At 37.1% G+C, this 24,507-nt stretch overlaps 1 protein-coding gene across 3 annotated transcripts in view; it reads left to right on the forward strand.

Moving 5' to 3' along the window:
* MACROD2 (mono-ADP ribosylhydrolase 2) overlaps positions 1 to 24,507 on the forward strand; it is a 2,262,400-nt gene that overhangs the window by 1,295,217 nt on the left and 942,676 nt on the right. The gene's annotated exons all lie outside the window — the stretch shown is intronic.

Raw genomic sequence — 24,507 nt, forward strand, 5'->3', positions numbered from 1 at the left:
TTTTGACAATGGTGTTTGGGTATTTCTTTCTCACCTACTAGATGGTCCATTCCTTAAAAAGGACAGAAAGTCTAATTAGTGATTGAAGGAAACTTCCAACATTTTTTTAGACATATTTTAGAGAATCTGGTTTTGCTTACTTTTGGTACAAAACCTTTGTATTTTGATGAAGGCAAGCAAACCTAGGGCAAATAATGTGAATCTACTTAGAAGAAGAATAATGGAAGGAAAGTCCTTGTTCTTATAGGAAAGAAACCTTTGTTTTAAAGTTTAATACAAACTTTGCAAAATTTGATACAAACTATGCTGTAAACCCCGCCCCCCCCCAACACCGCAAAATCTGGGGATGTTCTCAGTTTCAGCCCCTTTCCCCAGTGTGGAGTTTCAGAGCTCCAGTCAGTATAATCGCTGCAGCCAGTGATGGCAGGAAGCGCAGCCTTGGATATTTCCTGCCCCCAAACAGTTACTAAAACTCCTTTTCAATAAAGAACACTGCGGGTTTACACCCACCCAGGGACGCCAGCTGTAAAAAACTAAAGCTCGCCAAGGGGCGTGTGCACTTTCGAGTTCTCCAGGCGGCTCTGTCTCACTGCCCGAATTCGGTGCTCTGGAACCGCTGTGTATGGGCTGGATCGGGATGGCTGTTGGCCAAGGACAGGTAAAGGAAGAACGAGGACCAAACTGGTTGCTGATTAGTTACCGTTTATTCAATCTTCCATTTTTCTCATCTCCCGCACTCCCAGTTCCATCCTCTCTCTGGACCTACTGCCGCCTGGATTCTCATCTCTCTCCTCCCTTTTCCCTCTCTTGCCCTTGCCCCTAGGTTACACACTGCCAGGTAGCAAAATCAACATAAGAAAGCCCTTCCTGAGGGCTGTCAGGTTCAAAGTGAACACAACCTAGGGGCATTCCAAAGCCCTTCCTGACTGCCAGTAGCAAGATACCTCTTAAGGGTTTTTACTCCTCTCCTTATTCCAAACACTCATTAATATCTTAATACTAGTTATTTTTGTATAAACATAGCAAGAGATACATTGAGGCTTGCAAGGAAGGTCTCTTGGCAACATCTTGCCACAGACTCAGACTACAGCACTCTTACCAGATTAATCATTCCTCACCCTAGCAGGGTCCAAATCTAGTTATCATTATTTGGATCATGACAACTTTTGTCCATGATCAAGCTCTTAACTTATAGTTAAGCATTAGGCACTTTGGCCAGGCCCATCTAGATGCCAGGGTAGCACACAACTCACCGCTTGCCCTGGGTTCATCTCGTCCTTCGTCGGGACTCTGCTTTTGGGGGTGCTAGGAAGTAAGGGCAGCTGAGGCTTAGGTCTAAAGAATAGATTCAGAGGAGGAAAATATCATGTAGAGTCAAATGACTCCCAGGTAACAAAAGCATAGCATTTGCTAAGTCTTCCTGTATCCATACAAAAAGGACATTGCTCTGAATAAACTATGCAAAGGACTCAAGGAGAAGAGAAAAATAATATTTACAAATCAAGAGAACACTAAGAAAGAAGCTACAAATAAACAAAGATGAATGGGAGCACTGTAACGGGAGTAACCCAATAAACCTAAACTACCTGAGGCTATGTAATCCTACACTATGCAAAGGTAGTAATTCATAAAATTATTGTAAAACAAGACATTAAACTTTGTTATGATGAGTCTTTATAGTTATATTCCTAGGGGAGACCCTGTGATAAACAAACTTAACTAAATATAAAGGTTTCAGGTCTTCTGATGGAGAACCAAATATTTGTGATTTTAAGTATCACTGTGTTTTTCCTTGTATTTTACTTATGATCTCACATACATTTTGAATGTTTGTGACAATAGACTATTTTGAACAAAGTATTCAGTAAAATTTATGAGAAAAATTAAGGAGTCTGTAAATTTTCAGATTCAAAATAATTTCTACCTGAGGAATTGTTATTCATATATATGTGTGTATATATATATACATATATATTCATCAGTTATTGATAGGAGATGAGTCACAGAAGAAATTCTACTATAACAAAGTTTTCTTGAGCCTTTCTGTAGCACTATTAATACTCAGGTCATATTTCAAAAGGTGATAAACTATTTCCCTAGTATTGTATTAATTTGTTTGGGTTTTTGTAATATATCAGGTATTGTCCAAGCTAGTTAATCATTTAAAATATCTAGGCAGTCATTTATCAATATTTTTTTTTTTTGCTTTTTGGATCACACCTGGCACTGCACAGGGGTTACTCCTGGATCTGCACTCAAGAACCAACCCCTGGCAGTGCTCAGGGGACCATATGGGATGCTGGGAATCGAACCCGGGTCGGCTGCGTGCAAGGCAAACGCCCTACCCGCTGTGCTATTTCTCCAGCCCCTATCAAATATGTTTTATGTAAACCACATGCGAGAGTTTATTGGAATGTCCCAACATCATTACATATTTTGTTTGTATGTTTGCTTTGAAGTCACAACCAGTGGTACATAGAACTAACTCTTAGCTCTGTGTTCAGAGGTCATTCCTGGATGGGGATGGAGGACCATATTTGGTGCTAGAAATCAAACCTGGATCATCCACGTGCAAGACACGCCCTACCATCTGTGCTATTGCTCTAGCAAATACTATATATTTTAATATTTTTAAATGTTTTTATGTATATCCTTTTATGATTTTGGTAAAATTCACAGAGTTAGGTAATCATCACCACCACTACTTTTATAATATTTTCCTCAATTTAACATGAAACTTCATACTTGTTTTAGTTACCCTCTGTACCCACTCTACTCCAGCTTGGCGACTACTAATCTGTCTACTATCTCTATGAATCGACCAGTTCTGGCCATGTCACATAAATGAAATTATGCATTTTATGTTTCTATGATTGACTTCTTCAAAGCACTTAGCATACTATTCTCAAGACTCATTCCACATTTCAGTGCTTCATTTTTTTTCAGTTATATCCTATTACATGAATATGCATTTGATAATTTCTCAATTGAGATGTCTACATTTTGAGATGATTATAAATAATATTACTATGGACACTTATATAGAAGTGTTTGTGTGAGCATATTTTCACTTCTGTTAGGTAGAAGTCCTGGAGTAGTAATACTGAGTCATACAGTGTCTGTGAAGTTAACATTTTGAAGAATTGTCTGCTTTCAAAAGTGTCATTTGTATCTCCATCACCAATATATTTTTTAAAAAGCCCAAGTTTTTACATACTAGATAATATTTTATATTGTATCTCTTGTTTACAGTCATATCATAGTAACATGAAAGGTTATCTCATTGTGGTTTTGATTTATAGGTCCTTAATAACCATATAAGTTACACATCTTTGCATGTGCATATTGGCCGTTGCATGTCTTAGTTCCAAACATTCTAAATTCCTTATTTAACTTTGATTCTGCTCAAAACCAAGTTATGTACTTTAGTTTTCTTCTTCACGATGGCCTATAGGATAATATTGGCTTGTGCTTTCTCCTCTGCTACAGGAGCTTAGGTTAATTGGGGTACACCCATCACAGAGCTCCCAAAGCACTACCATTTCTTCAGTATTCATCTTTAACTTCTCTGTGCTCTGCTTTCTCTATCTGGTGACTTGTAAAGTGACTTGTAAAGTCAAACTCTTCAGAGATCTCTGGGTTTGTACTTGTAAGTGAAATATCACTTTTCTCCTTCCCTTATATCTTTGTCATAGTTTACTTCAGAGCAATGTCCTTTTTGTTTAGACACAGGAAGACAGTTATGCTATGATTTTGTAACTTATGAGTTAATTGACTCTGGGCATCTGTCATATTTACTAAACTTAAGCCTCAGTTGCCCTTGGTTCCTAGCACCCCAAAATCAGAGTCCTGACAAAGGGACTGGAATGACCCAGGTGTGTGGGACCCAGGGCTGAGATCTCCAAGCCTACTTGGATCAGGACTGGTCCTCTTCCTCCCAGATCCCCCATTTTCCAGTAGCTAGGCAGTCACACCCAGAAACTGCCCCCAGTGCTATGTAATCTCACCAATGGGCAACATCCAGAGACTATAAAACCAAGCTCCCAAAAGCCTCATTCTCCCCTTCGAAGAACCTGGCAAGCTATCAAGAGTTTCCTGCCCACATGAGAGAGCCTAGCAAGATCTCTGTGGTATATTAATATGCCAAAACCAGTAACAATGATAGGTCTCATTCCCTGACCCTGAAAGAGCCTCTGTGCGGCACTGTTGGGAATGACAAATAAAAAGAGGCTTCTAAAATCTCAGGACTAGGACGAATGGAGACAGTATTGAGACCACTTGAGAAAATCAATGATCAATGGGATGATGATGATGATGATGATGATGATGATGATGATGATGATGATGATGATGATAATGATGATGATGATGATGATGATGATGATGATGATGATGATGATAATGATGATGATGATGATGATGAAAAGTTAAGAGCATGGTCATGGACAACTTCAGTTATGATCCAAGAGTAACAACTGAATAAAGACCCTGCTAGGGTTAGAAAAGAACTATCTGGCCTGAGTGCTGTAGTCTGGTATCTGCAGCAAGATGTCTCCAGGAGAGCCACCCTATAAGAAAAATATATCTCTTAATGTGTCCATGCAAAATGACTAGAAAGATTATTAAGTAAGTAAATCTAAGATGATTGTTTATGGGCTAAGGAAAGGAGGAGTATGTTCTTAGATAAAAACACATGCTTGACCAGATCACCTAGCAGAAGATCTTTGTCTTAGAAGAGCTTTCCCGGAAGGACGGGCTTTCATTCTTGATTGTGCTATCTTACCTATGTGTAGTTGCTCCCCAAGCTTTGGGATTGGGTACTAGACTAAGGTGACAAGACAGAGCATGCAGGGAGACTAGCATGAGGGACAGGAAGAGATGGGAATAAGGACAGAGTGAGACTGGAATGGGCACCCATTGGAACAGGTGCATGGGGAGAATGCAATAAATTGCAAATGATCACCAACCAGCCTGGTGGCCCTGCTCTCTCCTTCATGTGTTTGTTGGCTGTGGCTACAGACCGGTAGGGAAACAGCTCATGGCCACCGAACGCACATGTGAGAGAGAGAGTCCACGCTGCCACCCGTACACTCCTTTTGAGACTACACAATGGCCTATTTATTCTTTGGCTTGCTTCAAAAGTGTATTTTCTTTAAACTCTCTTTTCATAATTGGTCTATGTACAAGTTTGCATCCTTTTACAGTTTAAATTACTCCATTCAATGTCCCAATTAATGTCATTAATATCCAGTTGATGGTCCAGATTATTCTCCTAACTACAACATTCATCCAAATCATAATATGTTTGTGCTCTTAACTTTGTGATTCTTTATTGTAATTAGTGGGGATTAAGTAGAAATTGGACAGGACTTTTGTTGTTGTCTTATCTACATGAAAACATTTGAAGCTATAGATTGTAATGTGTGTATGTGCATGTGAGTGTATATATTATGTATATGTGTGTGTGCATGACAACCAGTAATGGCAAGCCAGGGGGAAAAAATAGAATAGTAACTTTAAGACCAAAGAACATATCTGGAATTTTGTTAGTATGTGCATCTAATGGCAATATCAAGGTCAGCATTTTTAATGCCATGTCAAACTTAAATATCAGATAATGGTCAGAATTTTGATAAACGTTGCAGGCTATCTCTTATTGAACTATACTAGTTGTTCTAAATAGTAAATTATATTAATTGTTCTAGCAGCATGATGGACACCTGAAACCTCATTATAAACACACTTTCTTAATCTGTGAACCCACTCCATTGCAGACCATGCCAGAATGTTTTGAAATGTGCCCCTGAAAACTTTGTTTTAAGAAGCTCTCCAGATAACTTTGCTCTACTCTTGAGTTTGAGAACCATGGAACCAGGCTGCTCAAAATGTACAGAGAGAGGAATTGTTTTGTTAACAAAGCAAGAGTTAGAATTGAAGACTCCCAAAGCGATCATGGCTATTACTAATAGGAATATAATGGCAGGAAGATCTTATCAAATAATTACCTTTAGAGTGCTTTACTTATATTTAAGAACTCTGACTTATAGTATTCACGTTGGATGGAAATCATAAAAGTCAGGTCCTTAATAGGTGAAGTAAGGGCAAATGACTTGGCATGGGAAGTCTAGACTATGTTTATTAAGTGAGTATGAGACCTTTTAGATGTAAGTCTTATTTTTAGACTAAAGGTCTAAGACTAAGTTGGCAGAAGAAAGTCGTATGGAGGGAAATTTTATTTTTTTTTATTTTTATTTATTTTATTTTTTTTGCTTTTTGGGTCACACCCAGCAATGCACAGGGGTTATTCCTGGCTCATGCACTCAGGAATTACCCCTGGCGGTGCTCAGGGGACCATATGGGATGCTGGGATTCGAACCGGGGTTGGCCGCGTGCAAGGCAAACGCCCTACCCGCTGTGCTATCGCTCCAGCCCCATGGAGGGAAATTTTAAATAAAAGCAGTTTGTTATTCTCTAACTAGGATAAGACTCAGATAGAGACTGAAATTTTAACTAAAATGATAAGGTATGATTGCGTTTTTTATCAGCTAAAAACATAAACTGATTGTCCCAAATGTAAAACTGCTCTGCTTATAACAAGAGAATGTTCTTTCTAGCAAAGGTTAATTTTCTTTTCCAACAATCAAAAAATCTTTGTATGTTCCCTTGGGTTCATTGTGATTAATCCCATACCTTCTTCCCATCTAAAGAAAACACATACAACTAGTATATGTTACAAAACTCCAGATCCAGGAGCAAATAAGACTTCAACCTGCTCACTGTGTTCAGTCAGAACGAACTATTTAGAGAAATGCCACCATATGCTTTCATTACCAGAGCTTCCCAAACTTATCTGCCCTAATGCTCCCTTTTCAGAAAAATAAAACAGCTCAATATTCTATCTTTAAATATGCCTTCTTTAAGCAAGTTAAGTGTCTCTCAACAGCACCAGACATTTCTATGACCCCATGTATATATAATCCTAGCACCAGCACACACCCCCACCCCCAGCCCCCAAGCCCCCCAGCCCCAAGCAGGCAGTGCTGTCCTCTTTGGGAAATACTGCTTTTTAGATTGATGTTTACAGGCTTCTGCAACCTATAGTAGTCCACGAATGACCCTTGTTTTCTTGGTCCACAGATTTTTTTAAACTCAGATGAAGCATTTGAAATGAGACTAGAGCTATCGTTGAAATTCTGAAAGTAGTTGCACCTATGTGTTCCTTGTGATATTTTTTCTCCATGTCAGAATTGTTGAAGACAAGTTACTATATATATTTTGAACATATTTAGCATGTATGATTTTATCTCATGGACTTTTGGGGAGACTATTGGGGCTAAAGATGGCAGTTTTCAGGAGAGTATGAGATGTTAGGGATCAAATTTGGGGTCTCATGCATGTAAGGCATGTCTTCCAATACTCCTCCAGAAATTAACTTTTTATTGTTATATCACTAAAACACCAATGACAACTCCATTATGTGTTGATTTTTATGCACTTTGGGAGTATTTATTGAATTGAAGTATCAAATACACTCATTTAAGATTATGGTTTAGGTAGTAAGTTTACAATAGTATTTCCATTTATAGTATTGCACATACACCATGCAAAAATGCCCTGACCTTCCACCACTGTTCTTGTGTCAGTTCTGCTTTGACCTCCTCCTTGCCACTCTTTTGCCACAGCAGATTGGCCATTATGGATTTAGTGAAAATTGTAATCTCTCTTAACCACCTCCGATATTCGCTGGACCCTTGACTGATGCCTTTGTATTATTTTTTGTATTATTTTGAGTCCACTTCATTATTTCTTCCCACTCCACCCCCTCCCCCCCACACACACAATTGCAGTGGTATTCTCAGGTCTTTAATACAGTGCCCAATATTTATTGTCAATTGCTATAATTGCCCATATCCTTTATTTGTTTCTCTTTATATCATAGACAAGTGATAATATCTGCATTTGTACTTATGTGTCCAACTTATTTTCTCAACATAGTAACCTCCAGCTCTATCCAAATTGCTTTGAACTACATGATTTTATTTTTTTCTGAGTTGTCATCACATTCCTTGTGTATATACATTAAAACTTATGTATCCATTCCTCTGGTGTTGGACTTTCAGATTGTTTCCATACTCTGCCTACTATAAGAGGTGCTACAAGGAATATAGTTGTACTTATAAATCTTACTCGACTACTCGACTTAATGTTCTTGTGCTTGGGTTGGGGGTGGGTAGATAACTAGAAATGTAATAAGTAGATCAAATGAAACCCCATTCTCACTCTTTTGATACAGTGCTAATAGAGGTTGCTCTGACTACTTGTGCACCAAAAGGGAGTGTGTTTACTTTTTCATCACCCTTTGCCAAAACTGGTTGGTTCCAGCTGTCTATGAAATATGTTGCTCTCAGTGGTATGAGGTGATATCTCATTTTCATTTTGTTTTTTTTTGTTTCCCTGATACTAAGTGATGAATATTTTTATATGCTTATTGGCCATCCATATGTCTCACAAAAGTGGTGAGTTGTTTCTAATACCCATTTTCATTGGATTATTATCTTTTGCTGTTGCTAGACTTTGTATGTGCTTTGTAAATTTTGCATGTTAATCTTTTTTCCTGGTATTTTATGTGCAAATTCATTCTCTCCTAATCATTAGGGTGTCATTTTAGCCCAAGAGTTCTTTCAACATGCAAAACCTTTTTATTTGAATATGATCCCACTTGCTTATTTTATGTTTTTTTTCAAAGTATGTTGGGGTATTGGAAGTGTTGGTGAACATCTAACTATACTTAGGGCATGCTCAGGGATCACGCCTGATAGTGTTAGGGGAACAATATTCAGTACTTTAAGCCATAAAAAGTATGTATATCTGCATATATTTTCAATTTGTCACCATGTTATTTTATCATATTGAAGAAATAAAATACGTTTTGGCATTTAAAGATTGTGAAAGACTTAAATTTCTGTAATTTAGTTGTTTTCTACATGAGGAATACATCCATTGATTAAGTGTCTGTATAGTTTTGTGCAATTGTATTGCTATACAGTATTACAACTAAATAATTTCTATCCAGCATTTTTTATTGTAAATAACCTAAAATGGCATTATTTATTTGTTATTTATTTGGAGGAACCTCCTTAGCTATCTCAGAAGGTCTGTGATTCCCACTGGCAACTCCCAGAATACTGATCAGCAGTGCAATGCAAGGGTCTGACGATGCAATGCTGCTCTTACCCAGCAGTACTAGTGTACCCAGCCAACTTAGTGGTCCAGAGGTTTCAGAGACCTCGCCTGGTAATGGTTAGCAGCTCTGAGATGTACCTGGCATGGCATGTGGTGTCTGGAATCAAACTCCAATTTGGCACATGCTAGGTATATGCCCTATCTGCTGTACCATTCCCCCAGATCTTTGACATTCATTTAGAAATAAAAATGTGATAAAATGCATACAATTATAAAAGGCTACAAAGGTATCTATCATGAAATGATTTGAAGACATAAGTAAACCTAGAGATGGAGACATAATACAGCAGGTATGATTCTTGCAAGGCCAGCCATTAACCCAAATTTGATCCCTGCACCTTTGTGGTCCCTCGAACACTTTCTGGAGTGATCATTGAATAGAGAGCCAGGAGTAAACCCTGAGCACTAGCTGATGTAGTTGAAAAATAAATAGAAAGCAATAAATAAGGTAATTTAAAATCCTTTAATGACAGGTTATATTGGCCATTTAAGCGCATTAATGGTCATGATCCAGGGACTCACAATTGAATCTCGGAACAGAGCATCTCACCCAGAGATGTTTGGAACCTTGTGCCAGGCCAATTTCACTCGGTGCCTCAGATGGGAGCAGAGTCGCTCCTCTACCTGCCCCCTAGGGATCCTAGTGGCCACAAATCTCTAGAACCCAATGAAAAACCCAGGTATATGGGTCCAGTAACTGCAAATTCCAGGCCTCCAGGGACTGGGAATAAGCCACTCCTTCCCATCTCCCAGCCCCTCTGGGGTTCTGGCTGTCACATCCACAAACTGCCTCTGGGCGCAATTTAAGCGCATTAATGGTCATGATCCAGAGACTCACAAATGACTCTCAGAACTAATCAACTTGCTGAAGAGTTTTCTCCGGACCCCAATTATTTAAAATTTTAGAATTCCAGGAGTGCACAGCCGCTTTTGCATCTCATGCTATTTATAACAAGCAATACAAAATAAATTATCTAGCAACTGCCCGTGGGGCAGGCCTGACGTTGGGAAAAGTTGAAATAATGGTGGTGGGAAGATGGAATGGTGCTGGGATTGGTGTTGAAATATTGAATGCTATCAATTATTGTGAGCAACCTTATGAAAAGTAAAATTAAAAAAACACAGTTTATATTATATCTTAATTCAGGATACCAAAATAATTTCTATCCAGTAAAACGTTGATAGAAAAAGAAATATAAGTGATGCATATGGAAGTGAGAGGAAAATGCTCTAATAGTAGGGTGGGCAGTCATCAAAGCTTTCAAAATTAAAGTGCACTGTAGCACTGTCATCCCATTGTTCATTGATTTGCTCGAGCAGGCACCAGTAACCTCTCCGTTGTGAGGCTTGTTACTGTTTTTGGAATATCGAATATGCCATGGGTAGCTTGCCAGGCTCTGCCATGTGGGTGGGATATTCTTGGTAGCTTGTCAGGCTTTCCGAGAGGGACAGAGGAATTGAACCTGGGTCGGCCGCGTGCAAGGAAAATGCCCTAACTGCTGTGCTATCACTCCAGTCCAAATAAGAACAAAAATTTCATATGACGGGATGCATAATAAAATTAAAATAGCTAAAAGTAACTTCTTAGTCCAGAGAATAACTTAAGGGATTGCTGTAGAACTTACAGCAGATGAAATATATGTACTAAAATAGAAAAAAATTAAATGGCATTATTTTCAGACACTTAAAACCCAGATAGAGTTTCAGAAACATGAAGAAAATTAAATAGTTAAAAGATAGTGATAATTTCATAACTAAAAGAATCCCCCCCAAAAAATTACCAACCAGAAAGAAGCTCTACAATTTGGAATTCTGAGAATATTTCTTAGAATTCCCTAATACCTTAAATAGGGGGGAAAAAACAAGACTTACTTATGGAGGTATAAAATTCAAACTTACATTTTCACGATGGTGGAAATTCCGAGACAACTGATTTGAACTTAGAATTGCATATGCCAGAAAACTAGCATTCAGACATAGAACAAACTAAGACCATTTGAAAATTCAGTGACATACAAATTCCTATTGTAGACTATCACTGGAAGAAAATTTCTCAAGAATATATCAGGGTAAACAAAAGAATGGAGATTTAAGAACCTAAGGAGATTAAACAAAGAAACCAACAAAATAACAAATATCCATTGAGTTGCTTAATATTTATAATAATGAATATTAAGGGTATAATGATAAATTACTGATCAAATATAATAGTTTGGTGTCATCCCATTTATATGCACTGTGAATTCAATTATGTACACAGACTAATGAAAATCAAGTTAAAGTTCATCACATGCCAGGTACTAAAATTGATGCTTTTACTTATAATGGAGTCCCTATAATAAACTTGTGAGATAGATATAATTCTGCTTTTACCAAAGAAAATTAAATTATTTGCTCAGATTTACCTAATTGGTGAGTGAAATTTTTATTTGGAAAATGAAGACCTGCTCTCTTATTTCCTCTTGCTATCAAACTATAGGTATAAAATTTTGAGATACTCTTTTCTAATATCTCTGGACATTGATCAAATATGTTTTATATTCATGTCAGATCTATTAAATTGTTTATTACACTTATTTCTCTCATTGAAATGCCTTATTTCTCTCATTGAAATGCCTCTTCAGCTACAGTATCATATCATATCATCTCAATCAGGAAGCATCTCTGAATTAAATGGGAATTTTAATTCATTGAGGTACATTAAAAGTATCAATCAGTCAGTTTCATTTATTTGCATGAATAAGTTATTTTTAAAAGCTGATGTCCATTATGTACTAATTAAAGCTTTCATGCAAATATTTCATTTTCAGCATCTTAACTACAATTAAAAGTTCTTCTAGTTTTCTTTGAATTGTTTTACATTAATGATCTCTACTAAATAATCTTTTGAGGCATATGTGACCTCTTTGAATCTTAATTTTACAATTAATTATTTTGAAATATTCTATCGTGTATTCTTTTTTCTCTGTCAGTATTTTTATTCTGGATGCTGAAAAGGCAAAGGAGGAGAAGGGTTTAAAATTTAAAATTCCCTTGTGCAAGAAAATAAATCACCTTCAACCGTTCAGTTATCCTTTTGTTTTTGTTTGTTTTTATTTATGTTTTTGTTTTGGTGCCAAATCTGAATGGACTCAGTCTTAATACTGGCTCTGCACTCAGATACCTCCTGGCAGTGTTTGTGCAACTATATATGGGTGCCAGGGATCAAACCCAGGTCGCTGCATGCAAATCAAGTGTCCTGCCCACTATACTTTCACTCCAGCCCTAATGTTTCTTTCCTTTTCTTACCAGCTCTCTTTTTGGTATTCTTCTTTGTTTTATTTTTAGATAGAGGGTGTATTTTTAGATGGTTTGAAGAACTTTAAAATTATTCAGACCTGGGTGACTTTAGACAACCAGAATGAATTTACTTTGAATAAATTTTTATTTGTCCCTCTCTCCTCAAAACTCTCAGCTAAGGTTCCAAGTATACCATCATGTATTGGTGGAATAATGAATAATGGTAGAATAACACCAGCCATGATTACCTCCCTGGAATTCATGGTCCAGAAGAATTCTGTGTCATTCTGTGTTCTGTAGAAATCTTACTTCCCACCATTTTCTTCTTTGCTTAAGTTAATTATCTGCTGCAGTCATCTTATACTTTTTTCTTTGGTTCAGGCAAACTGCATGTCTAAGAATTGCTTCTTTATTATTGTGGTTTGTGGCTATATACTTTTTACTTGCTATTGAATCCTCTGAATTATAAATCTGTCTGTGATTGAATTACAGAGTTATCTGTGATTGAGTTTCAGGTGTACAGTGTTGCAATGCCAATTTCTTCACCTATGTCCTTCATAAGTGTCCCCAATTTCCCTCCTGATTTCCTGTCTCCCTCTGTGCCAGACACTTTTTACATCCCATTGTGTTTCTTTCCCTGACTTATTGCCCTCTCTCCACTCCATGGACAACTTCATGCTGAAGATTAATGACTCTTTTATTAGGTCACAGTTAAGGATATATTGAATATAATCCAAAACTTTAGTTAAAGTCACTCTGTCAAAAATTCCTTAATTCACCCAAAAGTTGACATGGAAAAATAATTGCTCATTAATAACTGCAGTGCATCTATTTTTCCATTTAGTATTGAAAGAGGTCACTATTCCTTCAAGCTTGAGGACCAGATAAGCGGCATCCATTTTGTACTGCAAGGAAATATTTGTATTTAATTCCTAAACTTGCTCAGCAAGATGTTCTAGCTCATCAGTTCTCATGTATATTTTGGGCATCTCTATTTCAAGAGTGTTTGTCAATATCATGTGCTGAATCATAATTAGAGGTTATTTGCATTATTTCAATCTTTTTTGAGTATACTGTACAGTGTTCTAGGGACTCCATGACATGTGATAACATCATGCTAGAAGTGCTTTTGTCTTGTTAGACATTAGATATAACTCACCAAAACAAAAGCTTGCTGGTGTCTTTACTTGTATTTTTGCATCACTTGTATCACTTGTAGTCCCATTGATCTTCGATTTGCTCGAGTGGGCGCCAGTAACATCTCCATTTGTCCCTGTCGCGAGCTAGTGTAGCCCAATGATACCTGCTCGTTCCAGGAACAGAAAGAGTCTCAAATCGTTCACTCAGAGATTTGACGAAGAAATCTGACCATCTAGTTGTTGGGCAGCCACGAGGTCTTCTGACATCCAGTGGAATCCAGTCTGTAACAGCTCTAGTCCAACGGTCATCTCTGAATCGCATGACATGACCGGCTTATCTGATTTTTGATGCCTTGGCAAACGAGACGGCATCCCTGATTTTTGACCGTCGACAGAGGTCAGAACTCCGGATTCCTTCTCTCACTTGAATGAGACATGATATTCCCAGCATAGCTCTTTTGATTCCTCTTGTATTTTTAGGATACTTGTATTTTTAGGATTAAAAAAAAGTTTGGAAGAACCTCTTCATGAACAATTAGTTTATTATTTCTGTGAGACAGGAAGAACTATAGATTCATATCTTAAATTTCAGGAATGAAAGGAATGGTGTTCATTCTCATGGTACAGAAAATAGCTGCTCTTGAAACATTTAGTGACATTTCTAATTGTTTTAATATTTTATCATTGCTAATTATTTCTCCGATTCCCTGCTCACATTAATGATCTGATTCACATTGTAGAAATGTTCACATACTCTCTTTTTAAAAAATCAAAATAACATGATTCTTAAAATATTCTTTCTCATTTTTTCCTCTAAATGCAAGTTTCACTTTAGGAAATTAGATATATGGCCTGGTGCAAATGTGTATACCATGAAAATGAAACCCAAATTGGAATATATGTCTAAATATGTCATATTTATAGCCCAGAACTCTCCTAAGAATGCATTTGTCTCAAGAATTCAGAAATAAGTTAATGTTGACTTTAAAAGTAGGGTAGCATCAGATTTTTAAACACTAGCTAATTTTGAATGGAGTTGTAGTTTTGTTGTATACAAATTTCACTATTTTAAGAAATGAGAACAGTGATCCTATTCATTCTTTGAGAAGATGTGTGGAGTATTTGTCATTTTCTGATTTGAAAGCCAGAACGAATCTATAGAACAAAGAAATTTATTCTTACATGGGGCATATGCAGATAAAAAAATAACATATTAAAATAGATTTATTTAATTATCTATACCAAAAAATGCATAGTTACCCTCCACCCCCAATTGAGAATTATTTGGAAATAATTTCATACCTTTCCCTAAGAGTGTGATGGTGTTAGCTTTATTTATACCATCTGTAGTACAGATACTTGGAAATCTTTGATCAGAATTTGCTGAGTCTTTCTGGGAAGAAATAGATTCTCAGTTCTATAAGAACATATGTTGAATGATATAATCCTGTATAACTACATTCCATTGCTTTCCCAGTCTAGACAGTCCATTTTAATTCATTGTTTTCTTTAGTTTAATATTTGAATGGATATACTATATCGGGCCAAGTTTTAATTAATCACCTACAGAGTCACTAATTATCTATTAAGCAATTGTTCCCATAGAGTTCTTGGCTTTGTGGCAGACTCAAAGATAGATTTGTCATGTTCCTTCAGTGGAAGCTTAGACACTCACTGTATTTGGAAATGTAAACACAGAATATCACAAAATAGAAGCTCAAGCACTGTTGATTATCTCCAACATCAGGAACTATTCTTCTTTCTACGAGGGAACTCTGATGAAATCTCAGAAATGTTCATGTTAAGGTCCACAAAAAGAATTCAACATAAGTAATATTGGAGATCAAAAGAGAATTCAGTATGGATCACATCATAAGGGGTGATAAATTCTCTTTGAGATTCCTGGACTGGAAAAAGTGCACGGGAAGTCAAGATTGGGTGAGTTGACTTCAGGAAAGGTCTTGAGACCCAAAGAACTCTTGTTTGATGTAACATAATAGAGCAGTTGCCTTATGTACCTGGCACCCAGTACATTCTCAATAAACATGTACTGACTAAAGAACAGAAATAATGATTGACTTCATGACTGTTGATGAGTCTTTCTAATTCAGACTTGTTTGTGCAAGGGAATTGAAAAAGTCAGTCGAGGTCAAATAGGCATAGATTAAACTCATCAGCCCACCTGTCCTTCCACTCATCCCACTGCCCTCTTCAATTTTAACCTACATTTAGCATTTGCGGCATTGCTCTTGTAGAGGAGACCAGCATTAATTATTTTTTACCCACTAAGTAGGATTTTTAATGCCTCCCTTTCTCAATAAAGTAGTGGTTTGGCATCTCTTGGCTAAAAGCTGTAAGTTGCTGCCATTCCTTGATCCAGAACAAAGACCTTATTATTATATTGCTTGAAAAAGTCATATTGTCTATCTGGACTTCCACGTCCTCTCACCCCTGCTATTGAAGCATCAGAAATGCCACGTATTTGACTCACTTCCTTCTAGGATGTATTATCTTTGGTTCCTTGCTAAAATGATGTGAAATGTTGGAATTTTGCAGATAATTTAGCTTCCCACAGTCTCTCTGAGACCCTTCTCTGTTGGAAATAACACTATTGTAATGCAGATGCCCTCAATACCCTGTGGAATTTCAAAGATTCTATAAATGGCTTACCACAGGATATCCATTTTATGGGAGTTTCAAACTGTATTATTGAGAATGAACCTTTATGTACAGGGATCCAGTCTGAACAGGACACAGTGCTATTTACAGCAATATACTTTAACTCTGTCTGGCAAAAACAGGGAAAGCAAATAAAAATTAAAAATGAGGGTTTTTTCCTTTTTTCACAAAGAGAAGATAACATTTTGACAGAATGTACTTTAGTAATCATTTTTAGCTTAAACTTCACAATTTAAACTTAGGACTTCAAACTTTGAAGTCATTGAAGCAGGAAACATATTGACTGCACATGATGTCCAAAACCCTGTAACATTATCACTTCCTCATGTAAAAATAGTAGCAAACCTCAGACTGAGCTGATGTATTCATTCAAGCTTTGACAGTGCATTGTGTGCCTTTATCAGCAGCAAAATGCAAATGTTGTTTAGCTACTTGGTAGTTAAGCTTAGACATAGACATCTTATTTAAAGGAGCCCAGCACCAAACCGACTAAGAGGAGTAAATTAAAATTCCTTTGTAAAAGACAGTGGAAAAAACAAACAAGGTCAGTTCACAAACTGAAAGAAAATGAACTAGAAAATAACATTGTAAATGCTAGTTTATTCCAAACCCATGCAAAGATGTGGATGTCTGCCTGCAGTCATTCTTAGTAGGGAAAGTTATCCATGGTACAGCTGAAAAAAAATCTATGAGAGAATGACCCCAAATTAGAAGGATTCAGCCAACCTGTAGTAGAAGTGCATTTTAACTGCTGTTTGCTGCAAATTCAAAAGGAACATTTTATGTACAACAGATTATTTCTTGAAATAGAATAAGGGAAAAACAGCTCTGAAAATATGTATATGAAAACATTCATCTATATGGGGAGGAAAGGCAGCAGTTATTTCACAATGCCATCAGGTGGTAATTCAATTTCCACTTAACTGAACTTCAAGTATTCTGTTTCAGGTCATAGACTGGTGGTGTTGATCATATAAATTGGCCAATGAGATTTATAATAGTACCTTCAGTGCTTGGTTTTGTGGTGGTGTCTTCGGGAAAGAAAATCAACTTAATTCTGTGCATTGGTCTTCTCTTTAGAATGCATGCAATTTGAATATGATTGGCAGGGCACAGCATCATTATGCAGTCTGTTAGATGGACCGATTATGCTTATGAATACAAGAATGAAGTGAATGAAAGCAATGTGTAATTGATTCTACACTTGGTCTGACTGTTCATTAACAGTTTGAATGTAACACAGTTGCTTCTCAAATGGAAAACCAGGAAAGCAACCTATATGGGCTCTCTCGTTTGTTTTAAAATTCATTATGCAAATATTTTCACACAGAATGTGTTTGCTGCACTTGTTTTGCCACTGATAAGTCTGATTGAATCTTTGTAAATCATTCTAGTGCTTTCAGTATCTATTTGGCATTTCAATCACACATTTTTCAATTTACACTTTTGAAAATGAAAGCAGACTCTCCCCCACAACCCTTGCAAGAAAACCTTCTATCCCTCCTTCCTTTTCTATATAGTTCAGACTAATTTCCCAGGATAAAACGAGATGGGGAGCAAAAGGTGGTGGTTATAGCTTCAAAACAAAAGAGCTGATTTATAGGCTGATTGATTTCAGAAATAGATGAGCAAAAACAGGTTCCATTTGTCTTGCTACACTTTAGTCTGATAAAGCACAAAATGTCCTGCCATCTCATTTTCCATACCTCTTCAGGGGGTTGCATTTGAAATGTTGATTAAATGAACAAATTGCATTGCTGTTTTCATGGCTTTCCTGAGTTGTGTGCAAAAAAAGACTTTGAATACATGAAAGCTGCTTCTCCTTTCCTGAATGTGGAGCTGAACATTTTAGGGTAATAACATTCACCCCCCCATTTTTTTCTGATGCAAAAGATATACTGTGGATTCTATAACAGTCATATCTGCTCTTTCACTTATCCATTAATTCCTGTTAGATTATGAATGAGGAATAACAACAAAACTATTGCTGGACTGGCAATTCTTTCTAAAAACGAAGTTATACTGCAATCTCTAAATTAGCATCATTTTATAATTAGTTCATATATTAAATTTGCATTAGTCTTTCTGTAGATTTCATTTTTAATCACCAATCCAACTATTAAGAAAATAGGTCCAAGAATCCCACAGTCGAGATGCGCGGGATTAGAAGTGCTCCAGCCAGCAGTGTTCAGAGGGCCATGTGGTGCTGGCCTTGTGGTCTTGCTTAAGGCTTTACACGTGCTGCAGATGTGTTCTAGCACTCGAGCATGCCCAGCCCATCTAGGGTTCCTTGCTTACCCACCACAGCTTCTGAATCACTAAGCATGCAAACTGTAACAGACCTCCAAGTATTTCCATTGCATTCATTTTTAAACATGTCAACAAACTCTTACTCCTATCATGAGGTGAAGTCCGTATATCTCTGTTTGAAGCAGATGAGATTTGAGATTATGTGAAAGGTTTGTAACCAACAGGGTGTACTGGTAGTTACCTTGTGTGACCCCCAAGACTTGGTTTAACACAAGGTAATTCGGCTTTTGACTCTAACGCACTTGCTTCTGGGAGTTTTCACGTGAGCCATGTGATTACTCTGAGACAGCCATGCTGTGAGGAAACCCAAGCAAAATAGAGGGCGACTGCTTGCAGCTTCATGAAGAAAGATATGGCCTGTCCAAGCCTTATCACTTATAGTTCCCTACTCTTCCACTGTCAGCACAGATATACTGCAAGTTTTGTCTTTCCTTTATGTAATATAGTATGTCATATATATTGAGTTATATGTGTTGAGTCCTCATGTGTCCATAGAGTTAACCACTCTTGGCCACAGTGTATAATTCTTCTCTTTATAGACTGATTCTTGACAAACCTGCATTAGATTAACTCATTTAGAGAGCTGCGAAGAATCTTAGGTGCTATCTTACTTAAGTTCTTTTAGCTGTGAAGTTAAAAGAACCCCATCTTCACCATTTATCCTTTGCCCCTAATAAAGGGACTTACACAAAGCAACAAAATTGATTAGTGACAGTTCTGGGACTCGGTTTATAATTGGATCTTAGAATGCACAGTCTGATGTCCTTTCCACACCAGATCAGAGATCATAACAACCTGGCATGCTCATCTGTGTATCCAAAATGCTTTGGATCTTGCTGCTGTTGATTGTTCTAATTACCATTGTAAGATCTTCTGATGTACCTGGGATCAAATTAAGCACTGTAATTTATCTTACCATAATAGTGCAACAATAAAAAAAAAAACGTATCTGCATTTGTGTTGTTCATGGGCTGAATGTATGCACCTCACATATATGTGAATTTTGATGATGTTAATTGTGTTTAATAAAATCGAAATGTGAAGTGCCAGTGAAACCATAATGGCTATATATAACCTACTTTTAAACAAATTTCAAATTTACTGTTGTGAATTAAGAATATTCTATAACATTTTTTGAAATTCAATAAATATTCTTAATACTCACAAATCTTGGGAACTATGTTTTGAGTTTTGCTGCCCAGACATCATTCTGTACTTCTGTCACAATTGCATATGTTAAATGTTAGTGATATTGATTATATAATACAGAAGCTACCTGAAAGATCCTCTAAGCAACTGGTACACTTTACAGTTAAGGAAATAAAGGCTGAAAACAACAAAATGATGACTTTGGACATCCCTGTGTTTGGGACAGACACTGGATTTAAAGAACGGGTCCCAGATTGGCTTTTATAACAAAAAGAGGTTTTGTTGTGGATGTTTTTCATGAACAATTACAATAATAAAGAAACTTTCTCCTAAGCTTCTCACATTGATTCACTCAGCTCTGTGCATCTGAACAGTCTTGTGTTGGTCAATAATAACACTTGATCTTGGATGCTGTAAATTTAATATAGAGCAGAGGATATAGAGATCAGTATTTTGATGTTGAGGCAGTTCATTTATTGGTTATTCTTTCTTAGACATTTAAATGAAGTGGAGAACTAGAGGAATAAAAGGAATATTTTTTTGAATTTCATTTATGTAGGCAATGATAGATAGATAGATAGATAGATAGATAGATAGATAGATAGATAGATAGATAGATAAGAAAAAAGCACTAGGAAACTTTATTGATTTGGCACTATTTCCAGCATTAAATGCTTCTCCTTCTATTTTTTAACCCATATGTGTTTATAAGCCCTTTCATAATTTTGCTCAACTAGATACATCTTTAATGACCTCATAATAGAAACTTATTCTTCATCCTCTTATTCTAAAAATTAAAGCAACTAAGGTTATATTCTGTGGTTCCTTTATGTTTTTGTGTTTGATGTAAAGAGACAATGGAGATGGAGGGCTAAGAAAACATGGGCTACATCTTTAACAGTGGCAATATGTGTTCCAAAATTGCCCTGGAACCGTATATTCCACAGGTTAACTTTTGTAAGCAGTCCCATGAGGAACTCTTGAAAACACAGGATTTTTGTATTCATTCAGTTTGGAAACAGAGTGTTCTGTTTCCCCTTCAAGACTAATGCCCATGCGTGTGCATGTGTGTGTGTGTGTGTGTGTGTGTGTGTGTGTGTGTGTGTGTGTGTGTCTGTGTGTGTGTGATGTGCGTGCGAGTTCGTGTGTGTGTGTGTTTGTGTGTGTGCGTGAGAGAGAGAGAGGCATGTGTGTGTGAGAGAGAGAGAAAGAGAGAGGGATATGTGTGTGTGAGAGAGAGAGAGAAGAGAGAGAGAGAGAGAGAGAGAGAGAGAGAGAGAGAGAGAGAGAGAGAGAGAGAGAGAGTAAGTCCCCAGAAAAGTTCTATGGTGAGAAAATTGGCTTGAATTAATTTCAACTGGTGATTTGATTCCCAAATTTTATTGAACCTACCAGCTTGATTTAAATTGATATTGTTCAAACCCAATGTGGGCTTTGGAAATGCTGCCCTGTACAATCCTTTGTTTTTACTCAGTAACTTTTCTTTTTATGCTCTGTGACTTAGCACAGCAAGTAGTTAAAAAAGGGGAAACTACATAGCATTATGTATAATTATACTCCTTAAAAACATTCTTTTAAAAGATAAATATGTTAAATATTCATATAAAGTCTACCTACGTGTGAAGGACTTCATTGCTTCCACACATGCAGCACTTATTTTATACTATTACTACACATATAAATTCACTTAGTACATACAATCAAATATCACTCTTTACTTTCCTTATGCATTTTAGTGGTTTTCACATTAAAAGCAGGTTTACTTATTCTATATTTACATGAATTCATTGGGATCTTTTTCTCCTATTTTGATCACATGAATACTGTTAATTTTATCAGACAAGGAAACCCTTATCAATTTTAAACCCACAATTAAAATTTGAAATCAACATTGCTAGATTTTTTGAACATGAAATAAATTTTTTTTTGGTTTTTGGGTTACACCCGGCGATGCACAGGGGTTACTCTTGGCTCTTCACTCAGGAATCACTCCTGACAGTGCTCGGGAGACAATATGGGATGCTGGGAATCGAACCAGGGTCGGCCACGTGCAAGGCAAATGCCCCACCCGCTATGCTATTGCTTCAGCCCCATGAAATAATATTTTTGACATTTTCAGGGAGTCACTGTCACCCCATTGCTCATTGATTTGCTCGAGTGGGCATCAGTAACGTCTCTCATTGTGAGACTTCTTGTTACTATTTTTGGCATATCCAATAAGCATGGGCAGCTTGCCAGGCTCTGCCGTGCGGGCGAGATACTCCCGGTAGCTTGCCAGGCTCTCTGAGAGGATGGGAGAAATAGAACATGGGTTGGCCACGTGAAAGGCGAACGCCCTACCGCTGTGCTATCGCTCCTCAGGGAGTCAACAAGACATTTTTTATATTCTATTTTCTGCTAATGAAATCTTACATACAATTTGATACATGCAATTGTGTATCCAATTTTATACTCTAATGTTTGTAATGTATTCTTATTCATTTATCTTTAAAAAATAACCAAAGTGGTACAATTTAGAAGAATAATTCAATTCTTATTATTCTGATAATATAAGATCAAGTTATTTTTATTCAAAGTTGATTAGTTGTATTAATGAAATAAGCAAATATTTCAAATTAATTAATAACACTGCAATGCAGAAGTTATAAGGCATTTTCAAGTGATTGGATTTAAGGATTTTTTATTATAATATTTTTTTACTCTAAAGTAGAATTATCCTATTTTTTTAAAAGTTTTATTTTATTTATTTTTTAGAAGTTATTTATTTTATTGAATCACCATGTGGAAAGTTACAATACTCAAACACCCATTCCTTCACCAATGGCCATATTTCACCAACAACAACCCCAGTATACCTTCCACCCCCTGCCCCCCACTCCACCTGCATAACTGATAAATTTCACTTCATTTTCTTTTTACCTTGATTACATTCCATATTTCAATACAAAACTCACTATTGTTGGAGTTCCCCCCAAAGAAGATAGCCCTACTGCCAAAATAGCATTTGATAATTAGTTTTCCATTGCTGAGAATGAAAAGATATGAAGTCCCGCTGTTCCAAATATGTAACTCTTTTTTTTTTCTCTTTCCCATGCCACCAAGTTTGTGCCTGCTTAATAGTCCTCATAATATGGTGGATGCCATGCCACTTCTCCCCCAAAAGGGAAAAAAGCCGAGAAAGAAGGATATTTCCTCTCCTCAGCCAGCATGGGGCTATGGTTTAGTTCACAGTCTAGAGACATGGCTGCTACTTTGATTTCCTTCAATATTTCAACAAAAAACTCACTATTATTGTTTGGAGTTTTTCCCTAAAGTCAGACCTGCTAAAAAGGATCCATTTCACATTGCTGACAATTAAGAAATATTAGGTTTTGGATTTCTGTATAAAGTCCAGGAAAAATTCTGCCAGAAATAGCATCACTGCAAGCTTTTACTTCCCTTTTGTGGTGTTCTTAAGATGGAAAAGCCTGGAGAGAGAAACCCTTCCCCCCTGGCGCTGCATGGCCAGTGGCTCAGTTCACAGTCTGGAGGCATTTCTGCGAGCTGCTGGTGTCCAGAGTAGTTCAGTTGGCCTCCGGGATCATGCTCATGCAGCAGCGGAAAGGTAACACACCTGTGGCCGCTGAGCTTAAATCTTGGTGGAGGGCAGGCCTGGTACCCCCCTGCCCCCCAGGATCTCCCTCACGTCCCACAGCAGCTGGCTGGTACCTCCATTTTGTGCTCAAAAAGCGGCAATTGCCATGCTGTGCCGGAAAGTAAGGGTTGAGAGACAGAAACCCTTCCCCCAGGCGCCGCATGGCGCAGTGGCTCAGTTCACAATCTAGAGGTATTTCTGCGAGCTGCTGGTGTCCAAAGTAGTTCAGTTGGCCTCTGGGATCATGCTCGTGCAGCAGTGGAAAGGCCAGAATTATCCTATTTAATTGTGTTTCTAAATTTAAAAAATGTACATGTGAATATAAATACCAGAATCATTGGTTTTATATGTCAAAAATTAAAATTTTGTGTTTTCAAACATAGATGTCTAAAGGTATATATTGTTTTTTTTTTTTTTTTTTTTGGTTTTGGGGTCACACCTGGCAATGCACAGGGGTTACTCACTGGCTCTGCACTCAGGAATTACTCCTGGCGGTGCTCAGGGGACCATATGGGATGCTGGGATTTGAACCCGGGTCGGCCGCGTGCAAGGCAAACGCCCTACCCGCTATGCTATCACCCCAGCCCAAAAGGTATATATTGTTTTATATGATTTAATGTAGTAAAAAAGAAATAGAAGCTAGGTAGTTAGTTGGGAGTTTTATTTCTAAATTATATAATGAGTGTGAAGATCAGAAGGCTGTATTTCCAAAATGGTAGGGAGATTTTAAAATTGTCCCCTTTAGAGTTATTACTGGTTGTTATAAACTCTCTTGAAATATTTTCAGAAATGTGTCTTTTTTTATTGTCTAAAATGCCTGAAACTATTGTCTTATTTATGAGCTAAGTGATATATTGCATTGGTTTTTCCTTCCCATATCAATTCAGTTTGCTCATTTGTGGGCAATTCTTTTTTCACTTTGCTCTCTAACAAGAATTTGTCTTTTGCCAAGGTGCCAATTATCCACATTGCTTTATTATAATGTGTCTCACTGTGATCTGACCAATAACAACAGAATAATTTGCTGGTAGGAGATTTCTTTCTACACTTTTAACTTTTGGGGGGAAATGGCTT

The sequence above is a fragment of the Sorex araneus genome, chromosome 3 (assembly GCF_027595985.1).
Source record: "Sorex araneus isolate mSorAra2 chromosome 3, mSorAra2.pri, whole genome shotgun sequence".
In the NCBI taxonomy this organism is placed as follows: Eukaryota; Metazoa; Chordata; class Mammalia; order Eulipotyphla; family Soricidae; genus Sorex; species Sorex araneus.